This window comes from Salvelinus sp. IW2-2015, linkage group LG28 (genome assembly GCF_002910315.2).
Source record: "Salvelinus sp. IW2-2015 linkage group LG28, ASM291031v2, whole genome shotgun sequence".
Classification (NCBI taxonomy): domain Eukaryota; kingdom Metazoa; phylum Chordata; class Actinopteri; order Salmoniformes; family Salmonidae; genus Salvelinus; species Salvelinus sp. IW2-2015.
Genome location: NC_036868.1, coordinates 30,579,739 through 30,588,118, shown reverse-complemented (window position 1 = coordinate 30,588,118; position 8,380 = coordinate 30,579,739).

The window sequence follows — 8,380 nt, the reverse complement described above, 5'->3', positions numbered from 1 at the left end:
CCGCCTAAACTCTAAAGATATAAATATCTCTTACATCAGTCACAATCAATTAATTAATTATTATTTACCTTCTATCAGTCTCATTCTGAATGTCGCAAAATCCTTGGATATCTGCATGAATCCTAGCATAAATGATGAATCAGCGATATTCAAATTGGCTTAATTATTTATTTACTAACTAACTAAAAAATCCCACAGAATTACATAAACACACAAACAGAATAGCTTACACATTGATTACTACATAATGCAATGAAAAGTCCCTAGTGGACTAAACCCGATATAACAGGCTTGGTAGACAATGGAGAGGGGTGGGGCCAGATAAAGAGCGGGAAAGACAGAATGGACCCACTACGTACAGCTGAGAACTATGCTCATGGAAATGCAAATACTTCGCACATGAACGGGCGCTTATTTGAAAGAATTGCAATGTACATATTTATGTGTGTATGTCTTTGCTTTGTCTCCGTTGAAAACACTTGATCCGTCTGGGGAGTAATTCGACAGAAAGTCTCTGGTTTATCCACCAGAGATCAAAGTCTTTCATAGTTGTAGCTCTGTTATATTAGATACATCAGACGTACCAATGGTCGTTTGATATGGGACGTTTTTTTAGAATGGATCCTTCAGAGTACCACCCGGTGCTTCTTGGTCGCGTTTACCAGACTAAAGTACTTTAACAGCTGCAGACTGAATGTTCCTGTGTAGCCTTCATCTTCTTCACTCTAGAAAGTTTCAGAGTTTGTAGACATTACGTACCTTTCAGTTCACGCTGTCGGTCTTGCTGGCCTAATGTAGATTTTGTCATGAGTCCTATTTAAGCACTCGGGAAAAAAGGGGCGTTCCCTCCTTTTGTTGTAATGTCTGTGCTCATGTGGGTGTGGTCACTGACTGGTTAAGACTTCATATGAAAAAAGGCTAACATCACATTACATCTTCTCACAAATAGTTTAATATTTAATCATATAAGTTCCCCAACATTTGGGTGTGACCATGACAACTGGGAAATATATACATTCAGAGATACTGTTATGTTGTTATACTGTCCTTCATGAGATCGCAAAACACAACTGATCTGATGTAATTGATCTTTAAGTACCCACGAACCATTACAACTGTTTGGATTACAAGTTCTCATTTACAACTGCGATGATCCCATATTGTTCTAAAAACACACTTCAACGATAATGGAAGTAGAACACACTGCTGCAATGTTCTGCTAATGTTGATGTGCAATGTAACATTATAATATGAAGATACCAAACTTTTAAAGAAATTTCATTTTGATCTTCTTACATCATTATTTTATCAGGGTCTTGTCCAAACATAGCTATTGTCACGTTCCTGACCTGTTTTCTGTTGTTTTGTATGTGTGTGATGGTCAGGGCGTGAGTTTTGGGTGGGCAGTCTATGTTTGCTGTTTCTATGTTGGTTTTGGGTTGCCTGGTATGGCTCTTAATTAGAGGCAGGTGTTTTGCGTTTTCCTCTAATTGAGAGTCATATTAAGGTAGGTTGTTCTCACTGTTTGTTTGTGGGTGATTGTCTCCTGTGTTTGTGTCTGCGCACCACACGGGATTGTTTCGGCGTGTTATTTCGTTTATGTAGTCTGTTTCCTGCTCGTGAGTTCTTCGTGTCTTTTATGTAAGTTCCATGTTCAGGTTTCGTCTACGTTGTCCGCTTGTTATTTTGTATTTCTAAAGTATAGTTCGTGTCAGTGTTCGTCTGTCTTTTTTTCAATAAATCATTATGTCATCACACCTCGCTGCGCATTGGTCTACCGATCCTTCTCTCCTCTCCTCGTCCTCGTCCGAGGAAGACGACACCCGTTACAGCTATAACTTGTTTTATGAATTGTAATCAAGTAGACTTGAACCTTGCAATCTGCCATCTTCAAGCCCTGTAGGCGAATTAGTCTGCTGCACCACCAGGAACCTAATGTTTCTAGTGGATTTCCTTTTGTACTGAAATCCTTAAATTAGGATCCAAAGTTTGTCTATATGTCTTAGTACATATGCACATCTATGTACACCTCACCACAATCTGCCAGACAAATAATTTAACGTGATTTCTGAAATAAAGTTCGTAGGGAAAACATCCCAACTTCACAATTTTTATAGAAGATTGGACATAATAGAGGACACATATTTTTCTAGATGTAGGTACCCTCTCTTTTGCAAAGACAAATACCACAACCTGGAATACAGATTAAAGGTGTAAACAGCTTTATATTTGTGTTAGTTCCATTTTTGGATTAATTCCAGAGATAACAGTCCAAAGCGCCTAGGTTCAACCCCCACTTGTGACTATCAACAAAATATGGTAAAACTATGTTTTTACAATAAATGTTTAATAAATTGTCATGTGATTCCAGATAACTGCCATATCTGTTTCTACATGGACCGTTGTACACCTAACGTTCTCAGCAGTAAGATAACACTAACACAAAACTTAATTTGATCATTCTGGGAACAGAGGAATAGCATTCAAGGAACACTGAGGCAATGTTTTGTGCACCCTGCATAGGCGGAAATCCCAGGGGGGACGGGGGGGACGCGACCCCCCCATCCTGGGAAAAATATGATTTGTCCCCCCCAATATATCACTGTAAACATAACTATGTAATTTCAATAATATTAATAATACGCAATGAAAGCACTTGTGCTGATTATAGACACTTAATAGCGCGTTTTTAAGTTTCACAAGACTGCGACCCCCCCGCCCTTTGCCTCACAATGATTTGATCCACTGCCAGTTCTTTAGCTTGCAAGGTAATAGAGGGCTCGTATCTACTGTCCGAAAGGCACTCAATGTACGTAACTGACGTGAGGTAATCCAGTCAATCGCGCCATAGCAATGTATATATTTTTTTTATGTTGCAGGGTTCACACACTAGTTGAATTTGCAGAGCTAGCGCGCAAACTAAAGCAAACATTAACTATCAAGCTAGCTAGTACCTATTCCATTTATGTGGCGTCGTCAAAGATGGAATATTTGCTATCGTCAGTTTATTCCAAGATTTGCATGCAGCTGTAGTGCTTCAAAGTCCCTGTGATAAGGTTAGCGATAAACTGAAGTCCAAACTGAACAGAACTACACTGTCTTCTACCATTGTCTTAAATATATTTAATGGTCTCGTTGCAAAAGCTAAATTGTCGCTGGTGAATTTTTTTTTCTCCACCTTTATTTAACCAGGTAGCAAAGATTATAGCAAACACCACAGAAACGGAATTGGTGCTAGCTAGCTTTGCAAATTCAGCTATTGTTGGAAGCCTGCCAATATGAAACAAACTATGTTAAAATGTCAAAACGTTGCAGCATGTGTGTGTGTGCAGCTAGACCGGCCAGCCAGCCAGCCAGGTAGAAACATGTCAGAAAAAAGTAAAAAGACGGACATAAGAGTATTTTTCAGTACACCAAAACGCAAAGTAAGAACTCTAGTAGCCTAATATCTCAAAGACGAGTTGATAAAATGTTCATAAGAAAGAAGTGAAAATGCTAATGGAAATGTTTCACAATGATGTCATTAGGCAGAGCAGGCAACAGATGGCACACAGACAGCAGAGCTGGGGACAGATTGGCAGAGACAGGGAGTCTCAGGTAAGTTTGTTGAGTCTTTGTTTGGCAACATTATGAAAGGTTCTCAATTTTTTTTATTTGTAAAAGAGGGACATAATTGGAAAATGCCATGGATACCCCCACTCAACTTAAACTGGTGACTAAACTAAGATTTGTTTAAGGCAATGGTATTGCTGTTGTGATTAATTGTGTAGTTTTGGGTACCGGTAGTTAGGAGTACAGCAAACACCTTATTTCTTTTCTAGGAGACAGACTGTGAGTCAGTGTGAGGGTGGTGAAAGGAAAGAGCCAAGGAGAGAGACTTCAGAGGACAGTGTCACAGCCACGGCAGGACCAGGTGTCACCCTTGTTGCCAGCAGCACCAGTATAGGGGACAGTGGCACAGCATTGTCCAGTTACCTCAGTGATGGCACAAAACCATATCAGCCACACCCACAATTTATAGAACTGCAAACTCTTGCCAACAGAGTGTTGATGTTTCAAGAGAGATGGTTTCGCGATTTCCCCTGGCTACATTATAATCCATCAATAAAAGGAGTGTTGTGTTTTTCACAGTAGCCAAGGGTTTTCAAGCCAGCCATCTTTTGGCCAAAGAGCAGATGCTGCCTTCATTAGTGCATGATTTAGGAACTGGAGAAAAGCCATTGAAAAATTCACAGCACATCAAAACTGCCAAACCCACGCCCACTTTGTAACTGTAACAGCACACCAACTAAATCCAATCAGTGTCCAGTTATCCAGCGCGTGGGTAAACACAGCAGGAGGACGCAAGGCATTGCTTGATGAAAATTGTTAGTTCGGTGCGGCATGTAGTAAGACAGGGACAAGCCTTTAGAGGCCACACGGATGACAGTGGGAATTTATACCAGCTTTTGAAACTCAGGCAGAAGAGGATGATCCCATTTTACTGAAGTGGTTAACAGAGCGTACCACAATGTACACAGGCCCCAAAGCACAGAATGAAATTCTGAACATCATGGCCAATACAGTCATTCGAGGCATTGCAGCTGAGATTAGGTCTCTTCCGATTGTACAATTTTCATTAATTGTTGATGGTACTCAAGATGTCTCTGTGCTGAACAGGAGAGTGTCTGTCTGCGTTATGTTGACCATGACCTTGTCCCTCACGAGGAGTTTATTGGGCTATACAGGGTGTCGGAGACAACAGGCGAGGGCATTGCGAAAGTGGCAACTGATGTGTTGTTGAGGCTCAATTTGCCCATGTCTGGCTTACGTGGGCAGAGTTACGATGGTGCCTAAACATGGCAGGAAAATACACAGGTGCACAGGCAATTGTGAGGAGGCAGCAGCCATTAGCCCTCTATGTCCATTGTGGAGCACACTGTGTAAATCTGATTACACAGGCTGGCTGCTCAGCCTCCCCACTGATCCGGGATTCCCTTTCTTGGGTCCATCAGTTAGGTGTCCTCTATGGCCAGTCAGGAAAGTTTAAGAGCATGTTTGAATCAATTGCCACGTCCGAAGATACAAATCTGACCACCCTGAAACCCCTATGTCCAACAAGGTGGACTGTGCGAAATACTGCTATTAGAGGTGTGCTAGGGCAGTATGAGCGGGTACTCAGCAGCCTAGAGGAGATGGCAAAAACTGCATCCAAGACAGCTTCAACTGCCAGTGGCTTATTCGAGCACTCCAGCAAAGGCAAGACTGTGTTGGGCCTCACACTTGCCTCTGCTGTTCTTGGAGAGCTGAATGTCTAAACATTTCACTGCAGAAGAAAGCTCAGACTGTCTCTGGTATGCAGGCTGCAGTCGAGTGTGTGCGGTCATCTCTTAGGGGCAAGAGAAATGACGAAAGCTACCTTGCACTGTATGAGAAAGAAACAACTTTGATTGACTCTATTTAATCCATTGAGACGCACTCAAGACGATTTGCTGGCAAAGCAGTGGATCACTATAGGGCAGAATTTTTTAAGTGTTGGATGGTGTGGAGGTTCAGTTTGGCGACCGTTTTGACCAGGACAGTCTAAACGTCCTGCAAAAGTTGGAAAGAGCGCTTCTCACGGGGAGTTGGATGAGTCTCTAGATCAGTACACTGAGCTGAACATAGATTCTCTTTCAGTGCAGATCCCTCTCTTTCACAACAAATACCCCTGTAGCAGCAGTGGAGAGGCAGCAGAGGTCCTCAGGAGGCTTCCAGTGGAGGTGCGGGGGTTGTTTGACCAAGTTGAGTTGCTGATCAGAATTTTGTTGTGGTGCCAGTGTCTTCATGTAGGCTGAGAGGAGTTTCAGTGCACTCCGCAGGTTAAAGACTTGGCTACGGGCTAGCATGGGCCAAGAGAGACTGAACGGCGTAGTTGTCTGTAATGTACATAAAGACAGGCTGGACAGTCTCAAGAGGGAAAATATCTGCCAGCAATTTGTTGGATCCATTGAAACCCGCAAACATATGTTCGGTTCTTTTGTTCAGTAGTGTGTTATAGCAGTGGTTCTCAACCTTTTTTGGGTACTGGAACCCCTGCATATTTGAGGCAAGGCAGGCAAGGTTTTCAGCGGTCCTCAGGGACCACCACCCCCTCTATATTATATGTAAACTTACTGGAAACCTTGTGGTACTGACTACATTCATTTACACTTTTTTATTTCACGGACACCTTGCAATTAGTCCATGGACCCCTGTTTGAGAACCCCTGGTGTAATTGATATTGTTCTTTTGTTTAGGAGTTTTCAGTTTTTAGTACATGACAGTACACTTACAAATTATTTATTTCATGTTATTTTATTTAAAATTGCATTACTTTGTGGACATACTTGTCCATAGCTGCTGTTGAAGAGCTGAGACACTGACTGAAGGATATTTTGTTGATTTATTTGGGTTTTTCATTGAAGTAGTTATTTTGCTTTTAGAACTGTACTTATTTTAAGCTTTTTGTTCTTGTAAAGATATTGTAGTAGACTCAGGCCAGGTGCACATATTTAATGACTAATAAATGTATCACAAAGTCAAATTAAAAGGTCAATCTAATACGGAGACCAACTTTGTGATGGTTCTCAATGGAGATTTTTTACGATGAGATCACACCATTGTTCATTGTATTTATGAAAACTGCTCCCATACAGTGTACAGTACCATTGCCGCCTACTGGCCTTTCTTGATATTGCTGGTTGTAAGTACGAATACCTGCATACATACTGGACTGATAAGGAACACTGCTATAACTATTATTAGTAGTAGTATTATAATGATTTAAACAAGTTGGGACAACCCTTCAGTTAACTACTGTACCTAACAATTATCCAGTAGTAGTGATTATGGTCCCTCAATATACATTTAACATATTACAACGTAGGCTGTGTTACAGCACTACTTTTGGTGTCCCCCTCAGAATTGCTCCTGAGAAAATTTCATGTAATTGTCCCCTCCAAGGTTGATATCAGATTTTCGCCCCTGGCACCCTGATACAAACATTGTAATAATGTCATCACAACTGGACAGATGTTTTTTGGGAAACAATTCAATTATTTATTTGTTTTTTGGGGGTGGGGCTTGGGGGGGGGGTTGATCAGCTTTAATATGTAATTGCCTGCATCATTTCCAATCCCCCATCTATTTTTTGTAAATATATATGTATTTTCTTTTATTATTTCCCCTAACCCTACCATCCCTCCCCTAATTGAAGTAAATAGATGGACAACAACACTTAGGCTTCTACTTCCAGCTTATACATACTATATACGTTTTACAGACATATATTTATATTTTTTGTTTTTAGTCCCATCCTTCAGCTCCACTCAACCTCTGCCATCTATCTCTGAACACCATCCAGTTTTGATTTCTACTGTGCTGTAATGTTTCACAAAAGTTCTGAACCTTTCTATTCTCATAGATTAGATTCCCACGGGGGGACCAGGATGAATATGTATGAACTTTCCAATTTGTAAGTCGCTCTGGATAAGAGCGTCTGCTAAATGACTTAAATGTAGATGTAATAGATTCTACGTATTGTAAATGAGGAAACAATAGCACTGCTATTTGCAGAGTTAGCTCCAGGTAAATGTTGCAATTCTTCAGCCATTCCTGAACCTGCGACCAAAAACAAGCTATCAAACTATCCCGACAATGTTCCCACAACCTAAAGAAATGTTTTAGGAACTTTTAAAGAGCATAAAACATTTGTTCTGGGAACGTTCTTGCAACATCAGGCAACTGTTTTTTTCAACCTAATAGAAACATTGTAATCATCATCACAACCGGACAGTTTTTGTATTTTGGGAACATATTTTCTTGTGATGTCCCCACAATGTTCCCACCTGACTTTTCCCAAAACCTAATGAAACATTCTGGGAACCTTTAAAATAACAGACAAAATGTGTTCTGGGAATGTTCTTGCAACGTCAGGCGAATGTTTTATACAAACATTGTATAATCATCAGCATAACTGGACAGTTTTTGTCTTACGAGAGCATTTGCTGCAAACTAACAAATGTTAACCAATTTGCTGGGTGTACACAGTGTTGTCGTTTACATTTTTTTCTTTGGGGCTAAGGGGGGGTATTTTATTTTATTGTTTGTTTTTGTTTTTAGTGGACAATGACAAGAGAAATTATAATTATTGTAACAAATGTATGATGCCCATTTTCCTGCCTGTCCCATTGTTTTGTACACTGTTACGTTAGAAACTCATTATGTCATTTCAGGCATGATGATATGGGAAATGTTAAGACCTGCTATCATGAAGGAAACATCATGTCTGTAGTGTGAACAAATTGCTTAGTGGTCTGTGTGTGTGTGTGTGTGTGTGTGTGTGTGTGTGTGTGTGTGTGTGTGTGTGTGTGTGTGTGTG